Genomic DNA, 22,529 nt, shown 5'->3' with positions numbered 1-22,529 from the left:
ACATGTGTATGTCATTTGGGCAAAGTGATAGTTTTGTTTCACCTTCTCTGCAGGGATCAAGGGGAGGTGGCTCGAGAACGTATCCAACGAGGCAACCATTTGCCAAAAAAAGAAAAAAAAAGTAATGTTAAATGCAGACTTGAAAGGTTTCTAACATAAGTTGCGGGTTGGAAAGATAGTCCCATACAAGCTCTAGGAATTGGTCAATCACACCAAAGGAACAAAATCAAAAGTGGACATATGATTTTTTTCAGATGTTCCAAGTGACATTCTTATAGATGTCAATGGTGTATGCCTTGCATTGTACAAGTTTCCAATGGTATCACGAACCCGGTGGACCCAAAAGCAAGTAGTAGATGCAAGAGACTGCGATACTTTAAAGCTAAATTTCCCCAACTTATCCAAAAGAGCACACACTTTTGAATTAGCAGCAAAGTTCAGCGATGGCATCAACTTTGAAATCACCTCATCAAATGTGGCCCATCTTCACTGTGTTTCCCAATATCTTGAAATGACTGAGGACTACACAGAAGAAAACCTAATGGCTCGCACGGAAGCCTATCTTAATGAAGTTGTGGCCCAAAGCCTTGAAAAATCTATAGAAGTTATACACAGTTGCGGGAATCTGCTCCCCCTTGCAGAGGAACTGAAAATTGTAAGCAAATGCATTGATGCAATTGCTTCAAAGGCCTGTAGGGAGAATATGGCATTGAGCCTACCTTGTCTAGATTACAACATCTCTAGTAGGTTGCAGAGCAAGAATTGTCAACAGAACTGTTTAGGCAGAGATTGGTGGATCGAATATTTGTCGGTTCTTGGCATCGAAATGTATCAGAAATTAATATTGGCCATGAAATACATAGGTGTAACTCATGAGAGAATCAGGACATCGCTCATGCATTATGCCGAATAGGCCTTGAAAGGGCTTGCCAAGAAATGGGATCCATCTGCTTGGAAAAGCTACCTAGCCACGCTGCTACCTTGGAGCATCGCAAATAGAGAATCGTGGTGGAGACTATTGTGAGACTCTTGCCTATAGAGAAAAATGTCATACCCATTGCCTTTCCCTTCAGCCTGCTTCGTACTGCTGTGATGCTCGATACCACCATTGCTTGCAGGCTAGACCTAGAGAAAAGAATTGGGCGTCAGCTCGAATGTGCCTGCCTCGAGGATATGCTAATACCTTTCTTATTGCACAACGAAGATACTCTGTTTGATGTGGATGGAGTGCATAGAATATTAGGATTTTTTTTTTTTTTACAACAGGATAAGAATCAAGATGCGGTGGATTCAAACTTGGGTGGATACGAGTCTGGTGGCCTAGCCGATTCTCCTTCTCAGGCTGCCATCATCAAAGTTTCCAAGTTGTTGGATAACTACCTGGAAAAAATAGCACCAGATGTAAATCTCAAGCTTTTGAAATTCATAACCATTGTTGAATTGATGCGAGAGTATGCACGCCCAGTGGATGATGGGTTGTATAGAGCCATTGATATTTACTTGAAGTCCCATCCCAGATTGACAAACATGGAACGCAGGAAGCTCTGCAAGATCATCGATTGCCAGAAGCTTTACCAAGAAGCATGCTCACACGCATCACAGAATGACCGCCTCCCCGTCCAACTAGTTGTCCAAGTCCTCTACTTCGAACAATTGTGCCTCTGCAATGCCCTGGTGGGAACTTATACAGATCCCGAAGAAACCACAATGGCCTACGCATCTCAGAGAATAAGCAGCGGGGCGCCCAGCGCGGCCATGTCCCCACGCAATAACTATGCATCGCTGAGGCATGAAAATAAGGAGCTGAAGCTTGAAATCACATGAATGTCAATGAGATTGAACCATCCTAAGAAGGAATAGGTCTCCATGAAGCGAGGCATGGAGAAGTCCCACGCCTCGTCCAAGTTCTTGAGCTCCCTGTCAAAGAAATTTGGGAAGTTAAGTTTTTCCATATATCCCCTAAATCTAATGGCAAGAAATCTCAATCATCTGATGCCAAAAATCCCAGGAGATGCAACCTACGCTGTGTTGCAACCTAGCGACCTACAGGGGGGTCACACTTTCGACTAAGTCGCTGGGTCACGTTACAATCCCTCCAATGAGCTTCCTGGAAGTGCGACTAGCCATCAACTGCAACCATGCGACCTTCGGTAAGTCATGCTCCCATCGAGGTCGCACAATCACATTTTTATGCTTCAGGGAAGCAGCCAGAAGATGTGACTTCGTTGTAACACGACTATGTGACCTTCATAAGTCACAAACTACCTCACAGATCAACTTTTCTCCCAAAGGTCACATTTTATTCAACAGATCATGAGGTTGTCGAACTTCTTCAAGTCACATTTCCAAATGTGATTGATTTAATGATTGTGAGGCTGCGATATCCACGCTTTGGTCATGAAGATGACACGATTTGATTTGAATAGGGTCTTCTCAAAGCATTTTGAGATGTTGCATGGGGTAGTGAAAATGAGCATTATGCATTTTTTCCTTAAAATAATGATAAGAATGTGCAGCAACCATGAGACAAAAGAAATCATGAAGTAAATAAAGGACAAACAATTTACTACTTCTGCCCATTTACAGGGGTGCACTGGTTACAAATCATCTCCTAGATAGCATTACCGATGGAAAAGGGAGATATTATCAATGTCCAAATGACAAGGAAGTTATAGAAGGGTTGTGCAACAGTCTTATTGACGAAGTTGTCTTTTATTTGGAATAGTGGAAGTTACATTACCAGTTTTTCTTATGAAATGCCATTTCCTTCGACTACTGTAATGTTTGGATTATGGATGAACATATATGGAATTGAGAAGAAACCTCCATAGTCATCCAAAATCAAATTCAAGGGAGTTGGCCACATGCATTAGAGTGTTCGATCTTGAAGCCCAGGAAGCTATATGCCTCTTAACATTGCATTTCCTCCATAGAGGATAAAAAATGCTCTGGGTCCTTCACCCTAAAACAACTCTTGAATATTGATTAGAGCAAGGAGAGATATGATAGTTATTTCAGGAAATATTGTAAACATTCTAGAGCCTAGAGACACCCCATAAATATCTTATTAATTGACTACACTGTGTTATAGCTCCAAATCTCACTTTTATGGTTTGTGATGCTGCACTCATGGCCTAGGGCAACCCCTCCTTCCAGACCTCTTCAAAAAATTTAAAAAACAGTGTTTTATCCCTTATACGCGACATTTCCCTGAGTTAAACATGTGTATACGCGGGTAGGCATATACCCAACCCGTGTATATGTATTAAAACACTTTAAAAAAGATAAAACTCCTTAATTTCGGGCAGAGATCGCGGGTTTTACCTGCTGATCACCTGTTAGTGCCCGTGGCCCAACTGTTCCCAACCAACTCCCAACTAAAAAACTACTTTGGGAGAAGTATAAAAAGGCTTCAATGGGAAGGCCTAAGGGAGGAGAGAAGAGAGAGAAAGGTTATTATGCTGAGATTTCCCTGACCAAGTCTAAAGATCCTTGTGCCTCCTGCACTTCCCCCATTTGTACAGGAAACCCTTGTTTCCTTGTGTGTTGATGTCCATCCACTACTTGTGATATCATGGAGTAAGTCATGGAAGGAGTTTGTTAGAAGCTTAAGGCTGGACGAATTCGGAAGAAGGCTTTGCTTGGAGCCTGCGAAAGGATGACACAGGTGAAATTATTCCTTTTCTGTACTTTATTTGTCTATAATAAAAGAAACACATGTCTTGGTTCCTGATATAAATCTTCTTCATGTTTATGATATTCATGTCAGAATTCATATGTGAATGGTTGTTTAAATTTCATAACTAACTACCTTTCTTTATAATATGAAGATGGTTTCTTTATAAGGTTTAGCCCATATACAGTTGTACTCTCCGGAATTGGTTGTTTTGCAGGTCAAAGGAGCAAAAGGAACTCCAAGAAGGGTTTGGACCCTAAAGGACCTTCTCAAACGTAGGACCTTAGGTACGCCCCTTATCATAGAATTTGCTTATATTAGCATAATCGCTGTGTGATTGTGTGTTTCTCTGTATAGACAACTTTCAATCTGCTAGGGTTTCAACCCAAAAGCCTTATGGGAACATTTCCCTTAACAGAATTGGCGACCCCACTGGGGACAACACTGTTTTTGTTCCTAGTTTGGGTGTTTTCAAGCCAATGAGGGCTCAGCTGCCTGATTGCTTGCTATTGCTGTGTGGTCCATTCTTGAATTCTAAGTTTTGTCAGTTTCTTCAGACTGTTTTTTATTTTTCTTAAAATCTTTTATATACACCGTTTTTCTTACTTACAGAGGCGTATATACACATGTTTCCTTAAGTGAACCCGCGTATACGCAGGTTTCCTTAGGCACAGTCGCGTATACACGCAATCTGTACATTAGTACAGTTGCATATATCTTGCAATTTTCAGGATTTTTAAATCTTTTTGTCTCTGAAGGTCTGTCTATTGGTTTGATTCAGTCTTAAACAGTCACTTTCCAGTATCAGTTGTTAGTTTTACAACAAGCATCTTGTTCCAAATTCTCTCTGATTGTAAGAAGTTTTGGTCTTGTTTTTGTTGTTGCAAGTGTCATAATTTTTAAATTGCTTAAGCACGCAAGATTTCTTGCTGGGAATCTTGGCTGCTCTGATTCATCAGGGCAGGAAGATTGATCTCAATCTTTGTGTTAAATCTTGCTTTTGGTGAATTTTTGTTTGCTTGAAAAAAACCGCTTTTTGTGACCATCCACTTTTTTTTTTCATGAAAGTTGTTGATTGATACTTTCTTGAAATTTGCCTTTTTGATCTTTTTGGTCTTTGCTGCCAAAGCTTTCATTGCTCCTTTTGATTGTTAAGAGCATCTTTAAACACATTTCTTTTTGTTGAGTTTTCATCCATTGTGTGGTGTCAACTTGCAAAAGTGTTTGTTGCCCATTCTTCAATCACAAAGTTTCAGTCTTGTTGAGAGCATTTTTGAAAAGACATTTTTGTTTTTGCTTGTAAAGAAAACTTTTTGAAAAACTTGGTTTTACTTTCTTGAACTTTGTTTTGATTTGGTTTCCTTTTAGTCAATGAAAGTGCGTTTTTGCTTGTCTTGAAACTTGTTTTTAGTGTTTAGACGAAATGAATGGTAGCATCTCATATTCCATCGAAACATTTTAAGTGGCAAAATAAAAATTCATAAGCAAGAAACTTTCATTTCTTGATTTTAGAGTAGTTTTGAGTCTTGCATCAGCATATACTTGTTGCATTAGGATAGATTTGCATATCTTTTTAGGCATCCATAGCTTTGTTAACTTTTGTGAGTGTGAAGCGTGAATTAACGAAAAGAAAAGGAGAATTTGTTTTATTTGAAGTTCCTCTAAACCTTGTAGAGATTTCTTTTCATCGAAAAATGAAAACAAGTGCATTTGCATGTTGTTTGGTTTTTATTAATTTCTTTTGCGTCAAAACACCACTAGTTTCACTGTCGTTTATCCCATGACTTAAAGAACAACCTATTTTAAAATCAAGCGCTAATTAAAATTCACTAATTTTTTTTTTATCAAGTTAGATACACCAAAAAGTTTTAGGATTTTAGGGCCTTGGATTAGGCGAGTGGAGAGTTAACTCTCCAAGGCCATTTAAACTATCAAACATAGGATTCTAAATAGTGAGTGAAAATCCAATAGCGTTAGGAAGACCAGGAAAGCTCTGGATCTGGGAGTTAAGCACGAGGGTCTGTGAAGACAGGGAAGAGAGATACCCCCTCTCTTACTTGTATGAACTTACCTCATGACTGTTCCGCCTGGCTTCTGCGACGAGTTGGTATCCATAGTTGCTACTCCTAGGGATCTACACAGGTGGCTGCGGAGGGGAATCCCGTGGCACCTGAGGTCGACGTTGCATCACTCTCAACAGTACTACTGGAGGGCACCGTTGCGAAGCTTGGGGGCTTGCACCGGCGCAAGCTGTTGTTAGGAGGTCAGCGTAACTTCCTCTGTTACCTTCATTGATAGGACTGGGCCCTCATCATCCCAGACTATCTTCGGAAGGCCCCTTAATTCACCTTCTTGTATTTTGGTGTCTAGTCCTAATCACTCAGAGTGGAAATACTTGGAAGTTGTTTGACTGGCTGATATCTTTAGGGACTTTATAGTGTGTGCTCTATGCTCTTAGTTGGCCTAGATTTCATTTTTTTGAGTCTTTAGTTAGATCTTAAAAAAAAATTAAAAGTGGCTGACCGATCACCTAGATGGTCTCGAAGACTTCGTGGTCTTTCACCACCAAGTTTAGAGCCTTCTCCTAGAAGGCGCAGAGGTAATAATGCTGGTGGGTTTCGTCCCACGGCATGATCCGGACTTAAACAGGAACGCAACAAATTACAAAGATAACCATAAACAAAGATATGCAGCGGAAATAATACTTCATTTTATTAATGTAAAATACTGAATTATGCTTACAAAAAGTAATTGAAATAAACTAGCTAGGGCGATGGTAGCTTATCTCTGAGAAGAGATGTGGTGGCTACATGCCTCTGAACTGTGTTACAATGAGGCTCGAAGGCCTATTTATTGTTGAGAAACAATGGAAAACCCTTAACATTCCAAAACCTAACCTTAGAAGATGAAACGCCAAACTGTGGGCCCCGTTTGGGTAAATTGGTACACCAACTTCCTGGGGTCGTAACTTTGGCATACGATATCCGTTTGATGTCTACATTGCCCCAGATTTCGCAAAAAACGTCGTTTAGGGCCTCAAAACGGCTCCGGAAGTTCAGGACCCAAAAAACTGCTAAAAATAGTAAGTTGTGCTACAATTACGGAAACTGAAAATGCTAAGAGAAACAATGGTGGGGGTCTAGGTGAACTTGGTAGGTGGCCACCAATATCCACCTGGATCATTCCTCCCCCCTTAGGAAGTAATGGTCCCCATTGCGTTGAGTTCCTCCATGAGATGAGGAAACTTTTGCTGAACTTGTTCCCTGGTGAGCCACTTGCCCTGGTGAAGGAGTTGGCCTGCTTTGACAACTCGATACAGTTGGATATTCTATTAGTGAGTGTTCTTGATCTGTGTGTCCATGATCTAATCAGTTGCAGCTTGTTCCATGAAATCTGGATTTAATTTTGTGGGTGTGAGCTGTTCTGCAATGTCGGATGTGTCTAGCAATGGTGGAAAGTATGGCCGAAGGCGGTCCACATTGAACACTGGGTGCAAGCCAAGGAATGGGGGAATGCTGAGCTCAAATGCATTGTCTCCCACAGCCTTAGTAATGGTGTAAGGACCATATCAGAGTGGTCTCAGTTTCCGATAGTCTCCAGTAAGGCATTCCTTTTGCAAATGCAACCAGACTTTGTCGCCCACCTAAAACTTGTGTGGCACCCGATGTTGATCATGTCGCTGCTTGTACTTGGCATTTGATTTCTGCAGAATGTCATGGACCTACTGGCGAATATGTTGGATGCGCTCAATGAAGCTGGTGGCCTTATCTGTTTCAGACTGGACATGAGCTGAATTTATGTGAGTAGCTGCAAGTGGCATGGCCACATCAATGGGGCATAGTGGCTGGAATCCCAAACCCACCTGAAAAGGTCTATGGCCAGTGGAGCTATGAAGAGCTTGGTTGTAGCTGTGCTGAACATATGGGAGGCTCTCGTCCCATGTGCGTGGATGCTTTGAGTTATACATGCGCAGAATGTGCATAATCATCCTATTGACAACCTCTGTCTGGCCATCAGTTTGAGGATGGAAGGCTGTGGACTTCGTGAGTTTGGTGTCCAGCATTGACCAGAGACTGGACTAAAATGTGTTGAGGAATCGACTGTCCCGCTCTGAGATGATAGACTGTGGGATCCCAAAGTGCACCCACACTCGTTCAAAGAAGAGTTTAGCAGTGGCTTCTGCTGTGATATTCTTCTTGCAGGCTGCCATAATGGCCATCTTCGAGAACCTATCAACGACCACAAAAACACAGTCATTTCCATGCTTAGTGGAAGGAAGGCCTGACATGTAATCCATGGAGATGGATTCCCAAGGTTGACTAGGGGTAGGCAACGGGGTATAGAGGCCATGCTTCTTGATGGTCGGTTTGGCAATGGCATAGGTAGTACATGATCTGATGTACTTCCCAACATCCTATCGAAGATTCGGCCAATAGAAATAATTTTGTAGTACTGCTACTGTTTTCTCGACCCCGAAATGCCCAACAGCCTGACTATAGTGTGCTTCCCAAATCATCTTGGCATGCTCGCTTGAAGGAACACAAAGGTGACCTAGGTGGCATAATAGGGCATACTGGAGGTGAAAATCTGGAACATGCCAACCCTCCAAGAGTGTCTGGTATGTGTGGACGAATTCTGGGTCACTTTTGTAGAGAAGTGGCCAATTAGAAGTCTCATGCCCACAAGAGTTGAGCACAGTGGTTGACGCCATGATTGGTGGTCGACTGAGGCAATCTGCAACATTATTGGTGCTGCCCTTCTTATACTTGATATTCAAGTGGAACTGTTGCAGGTATGTAGACCACTTCTGATGGCGATTATTTTGCAATTTCCCTTGGGTCTGTATGAACTGCAAGGGTTGGTGGTCTATGTGGATGACCGTTTCCTTCCCCAAAATGTAATGCTTCCATTGTCGGCAGGCCTGCACAATGGAATACATCTCTTTATCATAAGTGGGGTACTTCTGGACTGTGTTTGAAAGTGTTTCACTGTGATATGCCACTGGATGTCCATGTTGAGTAAGGACTGCCCCAATAGCATAGTCAAAGGCATCTGTCTCGACCTCAAATGGTTGTTGTAAATCTGGTAACGCGAGCACTGGTGCCGTGCAGAGGAAATCCTTCAACTCTATGAATGCCTTCTGTTGAGATTCAGACCAAAAGAATTTTGCTTTCGCTCCTCCCTTGGTGACTTGACTCAAGGGCCAAGTAATATGAGAAAACCCCAACACGAACCTGTGGTAGAAGTTGGCAAGACCTAGAAAGCTACGGAGCTCTGTTAGAGTGGTTGGAGATGGCCAATCTCGAATGACTTGGATCTTGGCTGGATCCACATGCACCCCCTTTTCATCAATGATGTATCCCAGATACTGAACCTGGATCATGCCAAAAGTGAATTTCTCCAAATTGGCACATATCTTGTGTTGCCACAGTGTTTGGAGAACCTGTCGGATGTGGTGGAGGTGCTCTTCCCAACTCTGGCTGAAGATCAGAATGTCATCCAATTATACTACTACAAATGAGTTGGTGAATGGCCGCAAGATGTCATCCATTAGCCTCATGAAGGTTGCAGGAGCATTCGTCAATCTGAAAGGCATAACCAACCATTCGAAAAGGCCCTCCTTGTATTTGAAGGCAGTCTTCCACACATCAGAGGGTTCGATTGGTAGCTGGTGATATCCTGACTTCAGATCGATCTTGCTAAAATATTTCGCCCCCTTTAGTTGGTCCAGGAGGTCATCAAACTGCGGGATTGGGTACCTATTACGGACAGTGATCTTGTTCAGCGCCCGATAGTCAATACAGAGTCTCCACGTCCCATCCTTCTTTTGTACCAACACGATCGGGCTCCCACAAGGCGATGAACTCGGATGGATGTGACCTTTCTGCAGGAGCTCCTGAATCTGCCTCTTGATTTCATCGTTCTCTAGAACGGAGCGCCGATAGATTGGTCCATTAGGTAGTGGCACACCTGGGGTCAGATCGATGGAGTGCTTGACCTAACAGTGCAGAGGAACCCCTGCAGGGGAGGTGAAGATGTCCTTGTACTCCTCCATGACCTTGTCCATCTGTAGTTGTCGTGCGGAGGGGCCCTGTTTGGAGGCTGTGGCCACCGTCTTCTTCTTTCCTTGAGGGCATATCATCAAGAAAACAAATTTCCCAGTTTTGGAAATGAGCTCACTGCATTGTTTCGCAGTAATCAAAGAGATGGCGGTAGGTGGTGCTACCTCTGGTATCCTGTACAACTTATTTCCCAATGTATCAATAACAGCACGGGGCCTTGATTCATACATAGCATGTCGCTTCCACAAGTATGGCTGTCCTAATAATACATCACAAACTTTAAGAGGTGTAACATCACACAATACCTCGTCTGTGAAGGGCTTGATGCTGTACGGAAGGTGGCACTGCTGGCAAACTTTGAGATCTTGTCCTTCATGAAGCCACCCGATACTGTATCGCTGCGAGTGTGGTGTAGTCAGTAGGCCCAACCGCTTCATGACCTCTGCTAAAATGAGGTTCTTTTGGCTGCCACTGTCGACAATGAATTGTAGCGGCGAGCCCTTCACCCACATCTGTGAGTGGAAAAGACGCTCCCCCTCCTCTAGATCTTCGAGCTCATTTTTCTGGATCTTGGCGGTGGCAACAGTGGCACTTGGATCCACATCAATGATCTGATTCCCTTTGCCATTCCCCTTGTTAGGTTCTAACTTAGAGTTTGAACATGCATCTGATTCTGAAACCTTTAGCTCAGCCACCAATGACTGCTTCGCCCGACACTCACTTTTGTTGTGAGTGGAGCTCTTATGGAACTCACACCATTTTCCCGCATCCTTTTTCGGCTTCGCGGCACTGTTCTTTGCTTGCAGCTTCAACAGGTTGTCTTGGGTTGCCCCGCCTTGGCTTCGTCCTTTGTTTTGTGGTTTAGGGGCACCTTTTCCCTGCTTTGGATTTGCAGATCCAAAGTCTCGCTTCTTTTGTTTAAACTTTTGCTCGACCTTGATGGCATATCGGTATGCTGTGCCGAGCGAGGAGATGTTCAGGAATTGTATTTCTTCTTGGATGTACTTGTGCAAATAGCCGCGATATTTGAGTATCAAATGCTGCTCAGAATCCTTGATACCCAACTCTGTGCGAAGGGTATATAAAAGATTGGTGAACTCCGACACGTCTTGTTCCCTTCCCTACCGCAGCGTGGTCCACTTTATGTAGTCATCCTCATAGCTTCCGACAGGGTAGTACTGCTCCTTGATGGCATCCCGGAATGAATTCCAGGTGGGTGCGGCTGAAAATAGTGAGCCAGTACTTTCATCCTTCAGCTCGCAGTAGGTTTCCCACCAGTCCTTGACGTGGGGGGCTGCTTTGAGAAGAGCGAAAACAATCTTTTCCTGACTCGAAAATTCATGAACAGAAAAATAACCCTCTAGCAGATTTAACCATTTATCTATGGCATCTACGTCTATCTGACCCTCGAACATGGGGATTTCAAAATTAACTTGTACCTTAAAGGGCGTGGCGTTTCCAGAGTAGCTGCTAGAAGCCGATGCGTCGCTTCTGGGTAGCCGCTGAAGGATCTGGGCAAAGCTGTCCATCATCGCATTCCGTTGTCGCTCGAGGGCTTCTTCGAGCAAGATTTTGATAGGATCTCCTGCCCCCTCGTCTTTCTTCTCATCCGCCATGGGAGGCCATCGGGATTTGCGAGGCTAGTCTTGCAAAGGTTCGAATAGTTCAAGCCCTAACTCCTTATATCCCGACCTTGTTGGGGACATGCAAAGAAAAATAGAGAAAAAGCAGACCGCTCTAATACCACTGATCCGAACTTAAACAGGAACGCAACAAATTACAGAGATAACCATAAACACAGATATGCAGTGGAAATACTACTTCATTTCATTAATGTAAAATACTGAAATATGCTTACAAACAGTAGTGGAAATAAACTAGCTAGGGTGATGGTAGCTTATCTCTGAGAAGAGATGTGGTGGCTACATGCCTTTGAACTGTGTTACAATGAGGCTCGAAGGCCTATTTATTGTTGAGAAACAATGGAAAACCCTTAACATTCCAAAACCTAACCCTAGAAGATGAAACGCCAAACTATGGGCCCCGTTTGGGTAAATTGGTACACCAACTTCCTGGGGTCGTAACTTTGGCATACGATCTCCGTTTGACGCGTACAATAGCTCGTTAGAAAGATCTATCCAAGCACTACCACTTTTGACCCGTATTGCCCCAGATTTCCCAAAAAATGTCGTTTAGGGCCTCAAAACGGCTCTGGAAGTTCAGGACCCAAAAAACTGCTAAAAATAGTAAGTTGTGCTACAATTACGGAAACTGAAAATGCTGAGAGAAACAATGGTGGGGGTTCAGGTGGACTTGGCAGGTGGCCACCAATATCCACCTAGATCATGGCAGTTGACGCATCAAGGATTGATCCTCCTCTCGGGGGCATTAGTGTTCAAGCAAGGCCTGGCACTTCCGCAGAACAAGAGAGGAACACTCCAGTTCTTTCTCGAGTTCTCTTTCAAACAGAGAATAACATAGAGGTAGAAGAACTCTCAGAGTCATTAGCGGATCCGAATTCTCCCCTACCATCTAGCCATCTAGAAGTATTACAATACATTGGGACTCTGATGCATAGACCGTTAAGTCCAGGTCACATTACGCACTTGCCGTCGATGACCACTACTGGAAGCATGGCTTCTACTACAAGTGCTACAACTATGCAGACTCCAACATTGGTACAGGGGGGAAGAACAATTTCCATCTCCTCTGCTTCTTTGTTTGGATATTTTTCTAGCACATCTTTAGTTGGGTCTACCTCCATTCCGTCCACGAGTGGAAATTCCCAAACCAATGCTTTTAATTCTGGATTCTTCCCATTTGGCACCCATTCATAGGGTATTCCATCAGTTCCGTTTAGTGCCGCCACGTCCATGATGGGTGGATCGGCTTCATTCCAGGGTTTTCCTTTCGGAAGTGGTCATATACCACATTCCAACCCGACAATAGGATCCATGCCTTTTTCTTCTATAGGACAAAGCAACAATCCTTTCCAAGGTTGGACTAACCTTGGGGTTAGTGGCACGGGAACTGGGAATCCATTTTTCGACCAACAAGGGAATAGGCCGTACTCCACAGTTAGTTCGTTTCAAAGTATTCCTCCCTTAGCTTCGGCTTGGAATCCGTATCAGGGGTTATCAACTCCTTATAATCCTTTAGGAGGAAACTTTGCTGGTTATGGAGGCTTTGCGGCCGGAGTTGGTCAAACTCTGAATTTTGCTGGATCACAAGGCTTGCCTTTTGGTTCAGCCGGTTCTACTGGTTACTTCGGGCAACCTAGTGCCTTCCAAAATCCAGGCCAATCTTTTCAGAACTTTGGGAGCTCCGCCCAGTCTGGGTGGAATCCCCAAGGTCCTCCTAGGCTTCCGTTTTTGGCAACTTTGAACTTGCCAGATCTCACTAAGTTAACAAATGATCCAATCAAGTACAATCCGGCCTGGCCTCCAGTCCCAACCAAACTCCCTTCGGACATTCCAAAATTCGAAGGGAAGAGCGGTGAAGACCCAGGTGACCATGTAACCACATTCCATTTGTGGTGCTCATCGAACTCCCTTATTGATGACTCGATTAGGTTGAGACTTTTTCAACGCACCTTGACTGGTAATGTGGCCAAATGGTATATAGAGTTGCCAAGGGGCAACTTTACATCTTTCGCTGACTTAGCTAATATTTTCTTAAATCATTTATAGTTTCCTGTCCGTTATGATGCCGGAACTGAACTTCTGGGCACTTTTCATCAAGATAAGGCAACCCACATTTCTGACCATATTCAGGAATGGAGACGGAGAAAGAGGCTCATTAAAGCCGAAATCCCTCAGGAGTACCGTCTCAAATGGTTTTTGAAATCTTTACAACCCGAAATCTCTAAGGATGTCTCCATGTCTGGAGTCTATTCTGAGGAGCAAGCCATTTTTAGGGCCCAACAATTAGAATTGATCTACTCTCAGTCTGGGATCCTACAAAAATACTTTCCAGATGCTCCTGGGTCTAAGGTTGACATAGCCAAGTCGAAGCCAGGTCCCCATGCGGATGGTATCGTTGGGTCGGTAGACACAAATGCGGTGAACTTGTTGAACCAATTGCAGCAGTTCTCTTTACAAACTACTTCTAACAACCAAGTCACATCGTCTAACCCTCCACCTTCCCAAACCTCTTTGATTAATTCCGTCCAATCTAATAACCCCAAAGGAAATCAAAATTCCAATGGGAAAAAGAAAGGACGAGGTAAGAAAAAGAACCAGGATAGGAAGGCTGATGCAAATAAATCCGGCAATAATGCTAGTGGTGGTAGAAATGAGTCTAGAAAGAAAGTCAAGTTTCCATGCAAGTTGTGCAGTGGAGACCATTTAACTCACCTCTGCCCCAATATTGAATACGCTCAGCGCTTGTTAGGGTAGCAAGGGACTTCTAGTTCTTAGGCTGTGTTAACTAACCCTTTTCCCCAAGGGCAACAACTTCTTGCTGGCGCGAGTTCAAACCCTGGAACCTCCGCAGGGGGCAACCAGAAAGGGGAAAAATCATCAAATGTTTTCATGATGGGTTCTAACGTCCATGTGGCTACTTAGTCAAGTGATTACGATGAAACCGAAACTTTCAAGGACAAGACTGCTCCCAAAAATACCGACCTTCATATTGAGCGATCCCCTGTCGAGACTATACCACGGATACCAAAAGGTTCCGCTAAACGCGCGACTATTAATCCTAATGCTAGGGCCGCCCAGAATTACTCCATTTTTGAGGATCTGGCTCAGAGTCCGTGCACCATGTCTGCTTTAGAGGTTATCCAGTCGTGTCCGACTCAACGAAGTGCTTTACTTTCCGCGATTGGGGCAGTCGATCCAACTAACTCTTTAGTGCTCACTTTTGACATGTTAAATGTCAAAAAGCGACTCCCTCATCATATGGGTTTCAAAATAAAGTCTACATACCGGAAAATTAACATTGTTCATACCGTTATCGATGAAGGAGCTTCCACGTGCATCATATCGATGTCATGCTGGAAGGCTATTGGATCACCTTCGGCTGTTCCTTCACCTACCGTCTTGATTGCATTTGATGGTCATTCTCATAAGCCGCATGGGATTATCCCGACCTTTCCTATATGTGTTGGGGGGAAGGTCGTCAATATTGAAGTAGAAGTCATAGATGCTAACCTAGACTACAATCTCCTCTTAGGAAGGAACTGGGTATACAAAATGGACGTCATTGTTTCAACTCTGTTTCGTGTCATTTGCTTTCCTCATGAGGGGAAAATCGTTAAGGTTGATCAATTGGATTATTGTCCAGTCGATCCTCAAGCAATCTCTGACTCTACTATTCCTTTAGTGGATAACCCTCGTCCGCCTACTGAGAATTTAGGAGTGGGGATGTATTCCTCATTGATGGGTACTTTTGATCTTCCCTCTCCTATCGCTAGAATCAATGTCATTTCATCATCTAAGGAGTCTCCTCGAGAAGAGTTCTTCCGAACTCATTATTTTTCAGACCCTTGGACCTTGCCTTCACCTACGACCACATTAGTTGAAGGACAAGTAAATGGAATGGCATTCCCTATATCTGCAACTGAGCTTAGATATCAGTCTATCGTCAACTCTGCAGACGACCACTCTACTCCTTTTTCCGAAGAGGAGTTAGATGGTGATGTGGCCCCGGCCTGGAGCCTTGATTCTACCTCTGCCTTGGACTGCTTAGATTCGGTTTTACCTTCTGAAGAAGCAATCCTCGAAGCAATGATGGGTATAGATCGACCTTGGGAAGACTTACACCATCGTTCATACTTTCTTCCTCCATTGGAGGAAGTAGAATCTAGATTCTTCAAGCTATTTACTAGTGATGTTTGTACGGTGTCAAATCCTTTGGCTCCAGCACACGTTCGTGCTGAAGGTAATATGTCGGTGATTTCAAAAACGATACCTATAAACATCTCTAGGGACCCTAACGTGATCGAGAACCTCTTCATCGGAATCGAATGTTCCCCTGAAGAGATTCAAATTTACACCGACCTTTTTAAGGAATTTCGAGATGTATTTTCTTGGTCTTATGAATAAATGCCTGGCATTGAACCATCTATAGTTCAACATGAGATCAAGACGTATGAAAACACCAAACCGGTTCGTCAAAGGCTTCGGCGGTTAATCCTAGGAAAGCAGCAGCTATCAAAGCTGAAGTTGAGAAGCTGCTAAAGGCAGGTTTCATATACCCTGTTCCTCTTACTGATTGGGTTTCTAATCCAGTCCCTGTGGATAAAAAGCAAGGAACAATCTGAGTATGCATCGATTTTAGGGACCTAAACAAGGCTTGTCCGAAAGATAATTACCCCACGCCATTCATTGATCAGGTTATCGACGAGTGTGCAGGTAATGAGATTTCTTCCTTCATGGATGTTTTTTCTGGTTATAATCAAATTTCTATCCATCCTGAAGATCAACATAAAACAACCTTTATATGTCCCTGGGGTACCTTTGCATATAGAAAGATGCCTTTTGGTCTTAAAAATGTTGGAGCCACTTTTCAGCGGGCCATGTCATATTCTTTCCATGACATCAAACATATCATCGAAGCATACTTGGACGATCTCGCTGCTCGTTCTCGAAAGAGAATTGATCACCCTAGTCATCTTTGAATGGTTTTCGAGTGATGTTGTTTTTATAAAATCCGGTTGAATCCCAACAAGTGCGTTTTCGCGGTTATGTCCAGTCGGTTGTTAGGGTTCATTGTGTCAAATGAAGGGATTCGGGTTGATCCCTTCAAGGTTGAGGCAATAGTTCAGTTGCCTCCCCTGTCCTCAATTCGACAACTTCAAAGTCTTCAAGGGAAGGCTAATTTCTTAAGACGGTTTATAGCAAACTATGCCGAGATCACTAAAGGGTTCATGCGTTTGCTACGGAAAGGAGTTCCATTTGTGTGGGACGACTTTGTGTAGCGGTCGTTCGATGCTTTGAAAAAGGCATTAGTCTCTGCCCTGCTTTTGAGTCCACCGGATTATGGTAGAGACTTCCTTTTATATCTTGCTGCAGCAGAATCAACCATTGGTATGGTTCTCGTTCAGGAGGAAGATGTTGTCACCGAGCATGTGATTTATTATTTGAGCCGAGGCTTAATAGGTCCTGAACTTCGCTATTCTCTGGTTGAGAAGTTGGCCTTGGCAGCTGTCCATGCTGTCCAACGGCTCCGTCATTATATCCTGCTACGCAAAACTTTTGTCTTAGCGGCGGTCAATCCATTTCAATTTGTCCTCAGTAGGTGAGTGATTGGGGGCAAATATAATCGATGGATAGTCATTTTGCAAGAATTTGATATCGAGTTCTTGTCTGCCACGTCTAAGAAATCCATGGTTTTCACTGAGCTAATTTCTGAACTGCCTTGTGGAGAGGATACTGTTTATGAGGAAATTTTTCCCGATGAACATTATTTCATCATCTCTTCACTCGACCCTTGGTATGGAGATATCATTGTCTATCTCTAGACTTTGAAGTTTCCCTCTACTTTCTCCAAGGATGAACGTCAAAAATTACGTCACCTGGCTAAAAATTATGTTATCATTAGTGATACATTATACCATCGAGGGGTTGATTCAATCCTTCGGCGTTGTTTAACCTTAGAGGAAGCAGAGTCAGTGCTGAATGACTGCCACAGTGGAGCTTGTGGTGGTCATCTATCAGGGCTTGCTACAGCCCAACGCATCTTACGTACATGCTATTTTTGGCCTTCACTCTTTAAAGACTGTGTGGAAGTGGTCAAACGCTATCACCCCTGTCAAATTTATACTCGGAAGATGCATGCACATCCAGCTCCTCTTTTTCTCGTTGTCACCGTCGGTCCCTTTACTAAGTGGGGTATTGATTTTACAACTTGTAATCCGCCTTCAGCGGCGAATCACAGGTACATTATCGTGGCTGTAGACTACTTTATGAAGTGGGCTGAGGCCATGCCCACTTATAAAAATGATAGTGACACGGTAGCATTGTTCCTTTTTAATTAGATTATCTCAAGATTCGGTATCCCGAGAGAGATTGTCACTAATCATGGCAGTCATTTCCATAATCAACTGATGTTTGAATTGGCTCTCAAATTGGGTTTCCGGCAGGAGCATTCGTCTCCTTATTATCCTCAGGCCAATGGACAGGTTGAGGCAGTCAATAAAACTCTTAAGACGATCCTCCAATGGAAAATCGACAAAAATCGGTCCAATTGGCACGTTATGTTGTATCCGGCTCTTTGGGCATACTGAACCTTCGTAAAGACTGCTACTGGTTTTACACCTTTTCAGTTGGTTTATGGGATGGAATCTATCTTTCCGGTTGAATGTGAAATTCCATCTCTTAAGTTAGCTGTTGAGCTCCTTCCAGAGACTTCGAGTCTCGAAGAGCGCCTCCTTCACTTGGAACATCTCGATGAGAAGCGTTGAGATGCCGCCACGATGAATGAGGCTCATAAGAAAAGGGTTAAAACGTAGTTTGATAAAGCTGTTCGTCCTCGAGTCTTTTCTGAAGGTGACCTTGTCTTGGTCTATGACCAAGATAAGGACACCTTGGGGGCAGGCAAGTTTAAGCCTATGTGTTACGGTCATTTCATTATTAAACGAGTTTTAGAAAAAGGGTCATATGAGTTAATCGATTTTGAGGGAAACAAGTTGGCGGAGCCCTGAAATGGGCTCTACCTAAAGAAGTACTTTGCTTAAGTAGGAGTTAGGCAATGGCTTCTTTGTACATTATGTATATTTGTACATATATCATCGAGAGTTTTTTGATATCAACACTTTTTGGTCTGCTGTGACAGGTGTTGATGGATGACTTGGTCCATTTTGGGTTCGCCGATGGTGCTAGTCGACACACTCGGAATCTTTCTTCCGTAGCTTGGGTACTCTATTATCCAACTGGTCAGTTGATGGTATCAAGGGGAGTATGCATTGGTCCTGCTTCAAACAATATGGCTGAGTATACTGCCATTATTAATTTACTATCCAAGGCAATTTCTCACAAAATCGATCGTTAGTAGTTTATCTTGATTCTCAATTGATAGTGTCACAATTAAACAACATTTATCGAGTAAGGGATCCATGTTTATATCGCCTGTATTTAAGGGTGAGGTTGTTGCAAATATCATTTACTTATATTAACTATTTTCACATTCCAAGATCTCATAATTGGTTAGCTAATTCTATCGCTAATCAAGCATTAGACTGGCACATCAATCATTCATCACAATAAAATCAAGCATCAAAAAGTCGAACTGTATATATATATATATCATAAAGCGTCTCGAGTGTACATATGTTTGTCCAAAAATATACAAAATTGGGACTCAAATTCCCATAATCATGTCCGGCATATCTAATGTCCCGACTCAGGATGAGCGGCTAAGTAGGTAACTATCGCATTGGCCACACGCCGAAAAGTGCGAACCCAGTCACGTGGCATGCCAACCACATGATGCTACATATCCTCAGGAAGGTCCTCTACGGCAGCCATTGGTACTCGGTGACTCAGTCTCGCCAAGTGTCGCTAGACGTTATGTAGAAGTCGTTCTGTATCAGCAGTCGCCTCTTTGGCTCCTCGGCCATGCTGTCCATGCCGCGGGAACCCATCTGGTCGTACCGACCCAATATCTGGAACATGATCATCATATTAGTCATTTGAATCCCATCAAAAATATTTTTCAAAATTCATCATTATATTTGAAAAAATACTTACCAATGTCGCCCCATGCTGCGGTCGGTGGTAATGCTAGATCAGGATCTCCTCGGAAATCCAACCCAGCATAGGGGTAGTCATCTATGGCAACGATCTGCTGATCCCACCAGGTAAAGAAGTCATCATCAAATGCAGTCCGTGGGACCTCCCCACCCCCTAGATGTTTCATCAGGTCAGCCCACCGGCCCATGCGTGGATCTCGTGGGGTGTTGATGGAAACTGCTACCCTAGGGCGGAGTGCTGGGACCCTCTCAAAAACGAAAGAACACAGAATAGTCCCATATCCAAAGTTTTTGGTTTGTCCCCTCTTGATAGAAGTGAGTTGGCTCTTCATGTTGGCTAGAAGAGGAGTACACCAGTCAAATACAGTGGTGAGACAGTCAATTGCCACGCTTATGGTTAGCTGTGATGCCTGATGCAGAGAGGCTGATCCGTTCACTCAAGCTGTGGTGAACAGGATTATCCTCAGTGATAAACTCACCACATGTGTGATGTAAATCTGACTCCCAACCTTCTTGGGATGTCTCGGGCAATATATCTGTACGTAGTCCTCGATCGAGAGACTACTCTGTGTCCTGCCCCGGGAATGTACTACCTCTCCCCTTTGGGAAAGGCCCGTGATGAAATAGATATCTTCCACTTCTATCTTGAGTGGCATCTGGTCAATCATAAAGGCATCCTCCTCGATATCCCAATAATCAATGAGCATCTCAAGCAGACGTGTGTTTGCTTTCATATTCGGCAGTTTGAAGAATTTAAGCAAACCACATCCCCGTAGGGCATCCAAAGCATCAGGATCGTTCATGACTTCATTATCCACTGCGGCATGCTCTCTTTCTCTCCAAGTGACCAGCATCCTAAGGAAAAAATGATTTTCAACCGTTAGTTTTTTGTTTAAAAATGTTCGCGGCATATATGCGGGTCCCTGTGAACACAGTCGCGTATAGGGCCCCTGTGTACGTGGGTTTCATATTACCAACCCGCGTATACGCCGCGGTGAAATTTTTGGAAAAAAATTCAACGGTAAAACATTAATTAAAAATCCTAAAACTAGTCACAATCAATTGCAAGGTAAGTATAAGAGTTACCTGGAGGTTTTTGAAGAATCTGAACGGTTGAATTTGGCGTATGGGAAGTTTGCTCCTTTTGCTCCAATTCTTTGCTCTCAAACTCAAATGGTGAAAATGGTGAGTCCAAAATCTCTTTTATAGGTTTTGAAAATGCAATTTTTTTTCAAAATTTTATTTTTTTTGGCCTCATGTGACATTTAACTTGGGAGCTTGGAATGTCAAGAATGGTTTGATTTTTAGGACCTTTTGGACGTTTTTTCGACAGTTTTGAGACAGTTCCATGACTGCTGACCCATCATGGCAGGTATCGTTTTCTCACTAGCATATACGTTAGGGACACCATTTTTCCGTTGCATTATGCATACTAGCCTCCATTTATCGATACATCTGCCATAGGGTCGACCCCATCGTGTTATGGTTCGTAAGCCATCTTCACTCGCCGATTCTTTAAATCATGACATGATGGTAGAGCCATCCTTTACATGGGCATCATAGTTAGCACCTCACTGACATTTTTTGCCCATGCTGCTCCAATTTGAGTAGGCTCGGGAGTCCTCTGTAGTCCCGCCATGACTTATGCGTTGAAGACTCATTCTGTTGGAAATAATACTGAGAGGGGGGGTGAATCAGTATTATCAGATTAATCAACCTTTTTAAATGCTCAGAAACATATACGCTACTTCAGTTAAGTGAACCAGCGTGTACACGCTACTGTGACGAAGTAAAACAGCGTATAAGAAGAAAACTCACAATTTAGTTAGCTTATTCTTCAATTAAGTGCATCAGGACATTATTCACCACATTAACAGTAAACATGTGCAGTATAACAGAACAGATAAAAAGCCACACACATGAACACCAAGATATAAGGTGGAAACCCAATGTGGGTGAAAACCACCTGCTGCAAGTTGTCTCTATCTTTCTTTAATATGAAACTTCAGTTTACAATCTTTTGTACTGGTGCAGCCTTATACCAGTACGCAGGCTACAACCTGCAGAAGGCTACAACCTTCTCTCGTTCTCCAAACTTCCTTGGAAGGGAGCTCCAACCCCCTTTGCTCTTGTACTAGCCAAGATACTAGTACGTAGGTGCTGACCTACAATCTTCCTTCTTTCAGATATCACTTTTCATACATTTTCAGACTTGGATATTCCTGAAGCACAACATTACAATCTGAAGACCACAAATCATTCAATTTCCACAACAGATCATTGAAGCATAAAACAACCAAACTTTGAATCACTGAACCACTGAACCCTGTTAATCACCAGTTACCAGAACACAGAGCAGACTACAGAACTCTGCAATAACAGTCAGACCCCACTGTAAACCCAAAATCAAGCTTCAAAAGATATACGCTACTTCAATGAGCAAAACCCGCGTATACACGCGCTTTTACCGAAACCAACCTGCGTACAGATCTAAAAATAAACTTTCTCAATTTGCAGCTGTACCAGACATTAGTTAGATCCAAAACGTAACATTGCGACGATATGCAGATCTAGAAATACGCATAATCAACCATATCATGATAGTGCATTTCAAACCATTAGATCCCGATCTATCCTTAGATCTAGTCTTCCATCAACCGATGTGATCTCTCCTTGGCTTAGATCAAGCAACTCAGAACCTGCATATCAGATCTCTTTCTCTCTTAGATATTCAAGCCTTGTCGAAAGATGATCTTGCCTAATGATCTTCTTCTCCTTATATAGTCTTAGGCCTAGTTCAATACCAAGAGCCAAAACCATAGTAACACAATACCATCAACTTCAAAACTAGGGATCGACACGCCCGTCGAGACACAATGGTCCGAAATCATAAGCACAACTTCCAAGGACTAACCACCATGGACCAAAGATACTTTTCCACATACACGCGCTTTTTCTGAAACCAACTTGCGTGTACACGCGACTTGGGCTTAACGAACATGCGTATATGAACTTCCTTGGCATGCTGTACTAAGATCTGTCTTCTGATTAAGTTGCCATCACCTGTACCAACCTCTGAGCACCTATACCATCCTCT

At 43.2% G+C, this 22,529-nt stretch overlaps 1 pseudogene; it reads left to right on the top strand.

Annotated features, from left to right (window-relative positions):
- Nucleotides 1–250: 250 nt before the first annotated feature.
- Nucleotides 251–22,529, top strand: part of LOC149146925 (BTB/POZ domain-containing protein At5g48800-like) — a 132,823-nt pseudogene continuing 110,544 nt past the window's right edge.

This window comes from Pinus tabuliformis, chromosome 9 (assembly GCF_031772625.1).
Source record: "Pinus tabuliformis cultivar Carrire ecotype Pingquan chromosome 9, CPIR1, whole genome shotgun sequence".
NCBI classification, from domain to species: Eukaryota; Viridiplantae; Streptophyta; class Pinopsida; order Pinales; family Pinaceae; genus Pinus; species Pinus tabuliformis.
Note: the sequence above shows the minus strand (reverse complement) of the source record. Positions and strands in the feature narration are given on the sequence as shown.